The following is a 10,259-nucleotide window of genomic DNA, read 5'->3' as shown; positions in this document are numbered from 1 at the left end:
GTGTGCCTGCCCCTGGCAGCACGCCCGTTTCTGCAGAAATGTGAATAAATGCCTCGCTTTGCTGCTGAAGTCCTGTGCCCCAGTGTCTCATTACAAGTATTTCTGACATTCACTACTTACTCACTGACTCACCCAGAGCAACATCTAGTTTATATGCTCCATTCATGGTAAGCACCCTATACAGGTGTACCGTTTAAAATATCTTTTATACCATATTCTTTCTGTACCTTTTCTATGTTTAGATGTGTTAGAAGCACAAACGTGTAGTTACCATTGTATCACAATTGCCTGCGGTATTCAGAATGGACACATGCTGGGTGAGCTTGCGTGCTCAGAGCAATAGGCTATGCCTTGGAGTCTAGGTGTGTGGTGGGCTGTACCAGCCACATTTATGTGAGTGCGCTCTATTATGCTCGCACGGTGACAAAATTGCCTAACTACAAATTTCTCAGAATATATCCTCGTCATTGAGTGATGTATGACTGTACCATGTGTGTATGTATCTATTAAAGTGTACATGTTTTCAAACTTTGTTTAAATGGAACATATACCACACAACTTTCTGCCACCTTTTTTTTTTAATGTTATATTTTTGAGATTTGTCCACGTTGACCCAAGAGATTATGGAGTATTCCATTGTATGTATCACAAATTATTAATCTACTCTGCTGGTCATGGACATTTGAATTGTTTCTAATTATTTTCCATTAAAACAAGCCTGCTAAAAATGTTCCTAATTATGCACCTCCTTATGCAAATATTCAGGAGTTCCTTTAGGGAATGCAGTGAGAAAACTTATTATTGGGTTGAAAGGTGTGCATGTCCTCAAGTTTACTAGATTTGGCCAAATTGCTCTTCAATGTAGTTTCTCTTTATGTCCTTGACAATCCTGGGTATTATCAAGTTTTAAATTTTTACCAAATTGATCAGTGTGAAATGGTTTAAATTGCTTTAATGTGTATTTCCCCAATTATTAAGTGATTTCAGCAGTTTTCCCATATGTTTAGTATCTTTTCATATTTTTTGCCCATTCTTCTTTTGGTTTATCTTTTCTTTATTGATTTTTAGGGTATTTTTATGCATGTCCTACACTAATCTTTTGCCAGTTATACACACTGCAAGTATCTTTTCCAGCTTGTGGCTTATGTGTTTAATTTATGGTATTTATTTGTGAAGAAAAGACTTTACTGGACGTAGTCAAATACAATGATCTTTTCTTTTGTGGTTCATAAAGAAATCCTCCTATACTCTGAAGCCATAAAGATATTTATCTGTATCCTTTTCTAAAAATTTTAGTTTCTACCTCTAAGTCTTTAATCACTTGGTTTAATTTTGGGTTTACTTTTGTATTGTTGAAGAAACAAGCAACCCCAAATCCCTCTACTTATGTCTCATTTATACTCTTGTCCTCTGTGAGTGTGCAGGGTCTCTGCTCACCACAGTTCCTTGGAGACCCAGGTTGATAAGAACTTATCTAGACAGGGATCCCAGGTACCTACAGCAAGGTGCAGAATGTGGCAAGTCACACGGTGGCACTTAGGGCTGTGCTTGGAGGTGACATGTATCTTCTGATCATATTCAGTGGCCACGGCAAGTCATGTGACCATGTCTAACTTCAGAGGGGGCAAGGAAGTGAAGGAGGAGGAGAGAACTGGAGTATTTTGGGAATGAAATTAATTTTTTATTGGAATTATAATTCTCCCAACTCCATTTTTGGAAGACGACTCCATGCTTTCCTGATTGATTTGTAGTGCCACCTCTGCCATACCGAGTTTTCACATTGTACAGATGTTGATGTGAACAAACTGACTCGATCTTTGTAAACTCCCCACATTCTCCATTCTTGTTTTAAACTTTGACTAATTTAACTGGTCCTGGCCAACATACACAGGCCTTGTAGTTAATGATTTGCTGTGTTCTATAGCCTATACAATGCAATCATAAAGATTCCTGTCAGTAATGGCCAGAAAGACATAACAACCAAGATAAATATCACTGTGGTATTAGCTGGGCTAAGCAGTTATCCAACACAAGACCCCTAGGAGGTGAGGTTCCTGGCACGGCTCACGTGCTTGTCTCTTTGTCTTGTCAATTATTAGCACTCTGGCTATACTGTAAAACATCTGATATCATCACTGTGTAGTAGTGGAGAATAAACGGCACAGGCTGCAGGGTTGTCTTTTCTGGTCTGACCCAATCCCTGTAGGTGTATTACTCTGTAATAAATTCTGTGCTAGTCAATGAATGTGCTTGCTTTGTTTTGGGGTATCAAGACACCTTTATAGTTCAGTGGTTACTGTATTTCCTCCGCTCCACCTTCAGACCCACATAGATGTGAGTTTACTTCTGACCTCCTCTTGGGCATCATTGATCATTCTGCTATGACACCATGATGTTTTAATCACAGTAGATTTTTGCAGCTATTAATCTGCTATGTTGCAGTGGAAGACCTGAACCTTAGTCATCACCTTCAAATTTGTCTCAGCTAATCTCGACCCTTTGCTTTTCTTATGAATTTCTAAATCAGTTTGTCATATTTCCTGAGATCCCTCCTAGGATTTTGTCTAGTGCTCCACGGCAAACAAATACCAGTGCCAGATTATGACTAGGTTTCTCTGATTCCCACAGGACAAAGAAAATAAAAATTTCAGTCTGTGAACTGAGGCCAGCAAGTGGAGACAAAAGTATCACCTGGCTTTCTCCCCAAGCTCCTTCAGGGAGCAGAGTCTTAGTTTGGTTGTTACTTTAGCATTTCACGTGGGCCTTGCCCAGAGTAATCACCTCTCAGTGAACAAGAGTTAAACTTAACGGAATGTGAATGTTGAATTGTGAATGAAACAAGAAGTCTAGGTGCACCCAGTGTGGGAAGAGGCTTCAAGCATTCTTAACAGACCTGGAGGGTGAAAACACAGAATCCTACAATGAAATGGCTTCTTCCCATTACTGGAGATTAGAGGGAGGCCTCCAATTACAGAGGAGGGATAGAATTGCTCATCAGTCCGCAGAGCTAGGCATTCTGGAAATGAAACCTGTTTGCCGAGTCTTCCTAAAGCATTGATCTCCGATCATGAGTCATTTAGCCCCCAAGGCACCTCTTTGCAGCTAGCTTATAAGAATTAATTAGCCCACCACTCTAGTTATTTCTCCCTGGGGCAAATGGTCAGTGTTCACACAACAGATGCTTACTGAATCAGACTGAAGCCGAGATGGCAGCAATCTAGCTCTCAGATATGACTGGTTGGAAACAAGAATGCAATGGAATATATCTCACATCCCCTTGACCACTCCATTGGGATTTTCCCATTACCAGTATTACTCTATGACTCAGCTCTGTCTCCTTCTCTGCCCTTTTGTGTGGTGGGAAAGGAAGATACTGTGCTTGGCTCAGGAATTGTGTTTCTTACGACTCAGCCAGCCAGCCCGTTAGCATTGATTTGTTTTTGGTGGGCACTGTGTTGGGCAGAGGGCTCTGCAAGCCTCAGAGGAGAGTGTAAAGTGTATTCTTGCCTTTTAGTTTATATCAGCGAGGCCAAAACTCAGTCAGAGGTTGTTTAATTTGCCCCCAAGTACCCAGCACTTTTGCTGCCTCTGCATTGCACGATGGTGCCCTGGTGATGGGATAAGCTGTAGATGCACACACCCTTTTTTCCTTCTATGCAGCATATTTTTATTGAGTGTGAAGTGGAACATTATATGAAAAAAATACCAAAGCATAACATTTACTTGAATTGCTAATAATTATATTACAAAAGCCTAATGCCCACACAATGAGATAATTGGAGTTATTAAATAACTGAATGCATTGACCTGAGAACAATGGCTCCACCCCTGAAGTTTCCTTTGGAAAAGTGAACATCTATCCATATGGGGAAGGAGATCTTCATTAAATAGGAAGTTGGATGAAATAGCTTCTAGAGTTCCTTCTGTATTAGTTTTCCAGGATGGTCATAACCAAGTTTACAAACCGAAAGGCTTAAATAACAGAAAATTATTGTTGTACAGTTCCGGACGCCGCCAGCCAGAGATCAAGGTGCCGCCAGGGCCACACCCTCTCTAACAGCACTGAGGGAGGGGTCGTTTGCGTCCAGGCTTCTTTGACTTGTGGCAGCAAAACTTCAGTCTTCGTTTGGTGTTCTCTCTGTGCTCTGGGTCCAAATTTTCCCCTTTCATAAGGACACCAGTCATATTGGGTTAGGACCCACTCCAGTCCGGTATAACTTCACCTTGACTAGTTACATCTGCAACAACCTTATTTCCAAATAAGGTCACACTCTTAGGTTCGACGGGTCAGTATGTCAACATAGGAATTTGAGGGGAACACAATTCAAACCACAACATCTTCCAACTCTGTGATTCGGATAGACTCAGTTAACATGGAAGTCTAATTAAAATGAAGAGCCATTTACATTATTTTTCTAACCCTGGTATTCCCCATGTCTGGGCTTAAAGAGAACACATCTCTCTTCTCATTCTGAATTTTTTTCAGAAGTCCTTTAGTTTTTCTTATTCTTTTTCTTTTTTACCTCTACCAGGACTGACTGTCAACCACCTTCGCTTACCTCTAATAAGAGATTCTTAGATCTGATAGTACTTAATGAAAGTATAATCTGGGCTTTAGATCAGCAGTTAATTTGATTTACTCAATAATTCCTCTTCTCCCTCTTTGTCTCTGCATTTGCCAGCTGGACATTCTGGCCCTGTCCTTTTTCACCCTGAGAGGAGTCTCTTCCCCATTAACATTAGCAGTCTGCCCTTTGAACCTGGAGTGTGTGTGCATGGTCCTAACACTCAGCTCATACTCAAGATTTAAAATAGACTCACACAGAACTCCGCAACACCAGATCATTACATGACAACCCCAATGCAAACTAGAAATAAAAGTATTTAAAATATGATGGAAAGATTTGTTTGTATACCTGGAAAAAGACTAATCAAGTTCCAGAAGTAAATGACTGGACCCACTGTGTAGAAACAAGTCAAAGTCGAAGCTATACACTTGCTATCAAAAACTTATGCTGGAAGAATTGTAATGGAATAACTGAACAGAAGGAAGCAGAAGGCACTGAGTGGTTACATTTTGCAAGTTGTGGCGAAGATCATACTGTGAAGATACACAAAGTAAACAGAGGTGCTCTGTAATGGACTGAATAACTACAAGCATATAACATTGGTGTCTTAAAATAATTATCATGTAAATAGATAACCTGTGTTTACTTCATCATTTAATTGAGTTTCATTTGTAAGTTCTATAGGAGTAGCATTAATTTGGGTCACAGACTTTTTGAAATATGACAAAAGCTTCAGGTTCTTCATTCAGTATTGTTACATATGCAGACACCCCCAGAACCATGCCCATATTTTAAGGAATTCAGATCTGTATCCACGTGTTCCAAATAAGAATCTCTGTTCTTTCTTTATGACCGACCGAACATGCCTAATTGTGTGCAATTTTGGACCTTCTCTTTTCATATGACCCTTTTGGGGATGTCTCATCAATTTATTACCTTCTTCAGTGGTAGGACATAGAAAATAAAAAGAGATAAAAGCCAAAAAAAAAAAAAAAAAAATTAAAAAAAGCAGGACAAGTGCAAAACAACTCATTAGAAAAAAATCTTGCCTACTTTGTTTCTCTGGTACTAGTGGAAATAGTCTTCTTATATGTTAAAAGGAAAATAATCATGAAATAAATTTATGTATTAAGTACAATTTCAGCTGTAGGGGGAAAACAGAAAAGGAGCTAAAGTGACTTAAGGCAATGTGTTAACAGTAGTTATCCACAGCTCATAGAGTGAAGGTGATGTTAATTTTTTTTTTTTTGGCCAGTATTTTCTGTCTTTCAAATTGCCTGTGTTTCTTTTATCTTTTATCTTTCTTTTGGTAATTAAGGTACATGGATATAAGTTCCTGCTCTTCAAAGGCTGTACTGTGTGTCATAGAAGCTACAAGACTTAGTTCTCTGCCGGTTGAAGATGTTCACTCAATATTGGTTGAATAACTACAGAAGAAAGATGGTTTGGACTGTGGAGTTTTGTATGAGAAATGGTGCAGAGTGGATATTTTTCTCATTTTCTTTTCCCATTGCACTTTCAATGCATATCATATGCAGTAGGCATGCTGAAGTTATGCTCAAGAGCCCAAATTTAGATAAAAATAGTTTAGGTTGAAGGCCAGAAATGATCCCACAAGCTGCTTGTGGTGGAGGCCAATTATTCAGGCTCTCTTCTCAATTATCTTGATAAAAGACACCTGTTATTTTCTTGCTGGAACTCAATGAGCTGGGAGAACCTGTATGGAGAAATTTGAGGACTCAGCTAAGATGTTTGACTTGCTAGCTCTCTTAATATGTACAGAGGTATGTGGAAACTGAGGCCTAGATCAGAATACATACTTTCATTTCAAGTTCCAAGGTGAAGGCAAAAGTCAATGCATTTCCTCAACCCATGCAAGTTTCCATAGCAACAGAACTCGATGGACCTCCCAGGTGGGAATGATGAGTGGCCATTGACAGCTGTAGGAAAGACACTACTCATCTGCCATGACTTTTCCATGCAACACTGGCTTTCTTTCCCCAGTGACTAACTATGGTGAACTACTCTGAACACAGGTAAAATCTTAATAAGAGGACTCTCTTATTAAGATTCTTGTTTTATGACCTAAACAGAGGACTTCAGGTGACTTTCAAAATGTGTGTAGGTGAATAGTCCAGAGCTCTCCAGTCGTAACTTCTCAGGGCAGCACTAAGAGAAATACTCAGGTGTTTCCAAGCAAGACTATGGGCACATAGCCAAACTCCCTGCTCTACCCGATGCTCCCTTTCATACAGCATAAAAAGAAGAAACACAAACATCTATTTCCCTGAGCTTAAGGGGAGCATTTCCAGTAGAAAGTTGGGTTCTTCTTTTGCATTGCTCCAATAAGGACTCATCTGTGGAATTTCAAGTCTCCTTTAACACAACATCACGGGAATTGCTTTTTGTCCCAAAGAAATGACTTATTTCACTGAGACTCCACAGGAGACGAATGAAAGCCCAGAGCAAAGGAAGAAACTTGCACCTTAGAATTGGAATTCTTTATACCTGTTAAAGTTCCGTACTTCCTTGAGATTTTACTAAAAAACAAACAAATAAACATATATTTGTTCTCTTTTATAGACAGGAAACTATCTCTTTTGTAGTCGAGCTGCCATGAAAGTTTGCAAATGGTTTTAGAAGAGACGCCTCCTGTGCCTTTCCTTCCTGTGGCAGCACACCCCCATCTGTCACCCTGTTGGGTTTGTCCTCTGGCAACCTGACATCAGCAGTTTGACACCCAAATCTGCCTTTGTGCTCTTTTGAAAGTGAGTGTGTCCTGCTCCCTGCAGAGATAGAGCTTAAGACTTACACTCTGATAAGTGTGTTAAAATTCACTTTTTCTAGTTTATTGTTTTTCTTATAATACAGCAAGATTTACTCATTTGTTCTTTGGGATTCTTGTACCACATTTTCTCGGTACCTACGTTATGCCCTGAAGGCAAAACAAGTGAAGCAGATAACTGGGGAAGATGTTTCCATCACCGTGTTGAGTATGTCTTTATAGTTTAGGGTGAATTTCCTTTCCTCTTCTTCCCTCTCTTCCCCTCCGCTCCCTTCCATTTCTCTCTTCCCTGATATGAATGATGAGGATTCATATGGCTCCTTCCCTCCAATTCCATTTCTCCCTCCCTCCAGTTCCCTCCCTACTTCCTTCTCTTTTCTTCCTTTATTCTAGGGAATAAATGTGTGTTTTTTTTTTAAGAATCCATGGCTCCCTTAGGGTGGAAGGAATGAGATTCTGTACATAGAGTTGTTCTTATTTTGTACTATACCCTCATTTGAATTTTCCCAATATACGAATTTCATTTCAGGGACTCTTTCTTGCTCTGCATCTTCTACAAACATTTTCCAGAGCTTATCACGGGTAACTCTTCTCATGAGGCCCTTTCCAGGGTAGCTATACTGATCTTGTCATTGAAAACAGTGCACTGCTGACTGTGAGAGAGACTGTCATCTGAGAGAGACTAAGTTGTATGTGTGTGTTTTTAATTTCTTTTTTTCTGTCTTCTTTTTTAAAACCTGACAATTTTCTCCAGCTTACCCGAGATTTAATTTTAACTTCATGATCCTTTACATGTTTTGACATTTAAGAAATCAAAATGTCTGTGAGATTATCTCCTGGCAGAGTTTGATCACACATTACACAGACTTTACCAAAACCGTGATTAGTTTTGCCTCTCTTCTGTTGAAGGGAGACTTAAAAGATGGGCTCAGCTTTGAATGTGTCAACCTGGGAACAGAGTGGGGGAAGAATCAGGAGGTCTGTGCTCTCATCCGGCTCTGCCACTCACTATTGCTGTGGTCAAGCCATTCGCCTTCTCTGCCTCAGTGTTCCTGTCTGTAAAATAACCAATAAAGGTCCCTTTCTAAGTGAATGTTTGCTCTGTGCCTATTTTTCACTTATTAGCAAGTCTTTTCTTGCATTGTCAAACATCTCTGAGAGGTAAAGTCAGATATATTCTGGAGAGCCAGTAGAAGTTAGGGGTGTCAACAAGTTTCTCAGCCTTTAGTCAGAGGACTTAATTTACTGTAACCACCAGAAAATTTTTTTTTTTTGGTGTTGCCTGTGGGTGTCCTGGGAGACCTGCCACCCCATTTCTCAGTGCAGTGTGCCACTGGGCTTCAGGAGCATCCTTCCTGCATTTCTCTTTCTCCATTTGTGAAACGGACACCTTGACTTCTAGCTTCTCTACCTTAGAAAGCTGTTATTAGGTTACCTGGACTGCCTTAAAATGCTCTGAGCTCATTAGAAAAAATATTTTTCCTGTTTTTCTGTTGTTCAAATTCAAAATTCATCCCTTTAGACTTTTGTACCCAGTCCAGGCATGACTCAGAGATATTGCAGTTTCAGAACTCTGCAATAAAGCGAGTATCACAGTAACGTGAATCATAATCTTTTTGCTGGTGGAAGGTCTTGCCTTCAATTTCCTAAATAACTGAACATCTGTGAAGTACACTAAAGTGAATCGTAATAAAATGAGGTACACCTGGATTAGTTATATAAATACTGGCATTATCAAGATCTTTGAAGTAGTCTTCAGCCTCAAATAGCACGCTAAAGATATGGTTGCATGAAGTAGACCACATTGTGAGCTAGAGAAATAAATGCTGGACTCAAGTCTGTTGTTGTTGTTGTTTTTTTAAGAAGAGAAAAATTTATTATTGGCCGCTGCCAATGGACATGTCCATATCACTAAAAGTAAGTTACTTCAATGAAATTCCTGTTAAGACCATTACTGTTCTATAATACGGCACCTGCATTAAAGGAACATAGGAGATAACAGGGCTAAGCTGCATTTAACAGCCTCAGACCTTTCTGCATCTGCTGTCAGCACTCTTTCCACTCCTACTGGCTGTGTCTAGGAGGCACAGGCCCAAGCCAGCAGCATGCCCAATTCCTTCTGCCACAAGGGCTGCAGCCCCCACAGGTCCCAGTGCTGCTGTGGGTTTGCTGCTTCCACTGCACGGATGTCTTCAGCTGTGTGTCCAAAGCCTGCCTCTGTAAAGTTTGTGCACACATTAGAAATATTTGGAAAATTTAGAGACATGGGCCTAGGCAAATTCATGCATTGCTATTGCCTTTTGAGGCGTGAAGGCTGTCTATGAATGTCCCCTGAAAGCTGGGGCTCTCCAGGGTGAGTGTTAGAGGCTTCCCCAAATTTAGGATAGAAAAAGCATCTTATGAGAGTGGGTGTTGTCCAGCACATTGTTCCCTCTTTACCCTGAAGCCCTTTACTCCATGTTTATTTCCTGCTACTCACAATCAGTTTTTGATAGTTAACATCTCTCCACATGCTCTTTCACAGTGCTTCACTGTTTGCAGCTTTCAACAACTATAGGTGTCGTCAGAGGCGGATTAAGGTCGGTTGAGGCCCCAGGCGCAGAAGAAAATATTGGACCCCTTAAAAAAGAGAGAGAGACAGGGAAAATAAAAATACATGTTAACCATATTTTTAAATAAATAAAAAATATGTACTATTAATGTTTTTTCCAATAAAATTTGAATATAATATATGTATAATATAATTAATAATAGCATAATAATCACAAAGTTTTGATTCCGTTTCATTTTTCTAGCTACCAATGAAAAGAAAAATATAAAATTTAACAATCTGAATGGTTAGAATACTAGAGAAGAGATTTTTTGTTATAGTGCAATAAACTAATGATTAATTAAAATTCAAAAAT

Source organism: Furipterus horrens, unplaced genomic scaffold, assembly GCF_987537825.1.
Source record: "Furipterus horrens unplaced genomic scaffold, mFurHor1.1.pri manual_scaffold_3, whole genome shotgun sequence".
Taxonomy (NCBI): Eukaryota; Metazoa; Chordata; class Mammalia; order Chiroptera; family Furipteridae; genus Furipterus; species Furipterus horrens.
Note: the sequence above shows the minus strand (reverse complement) of the source record.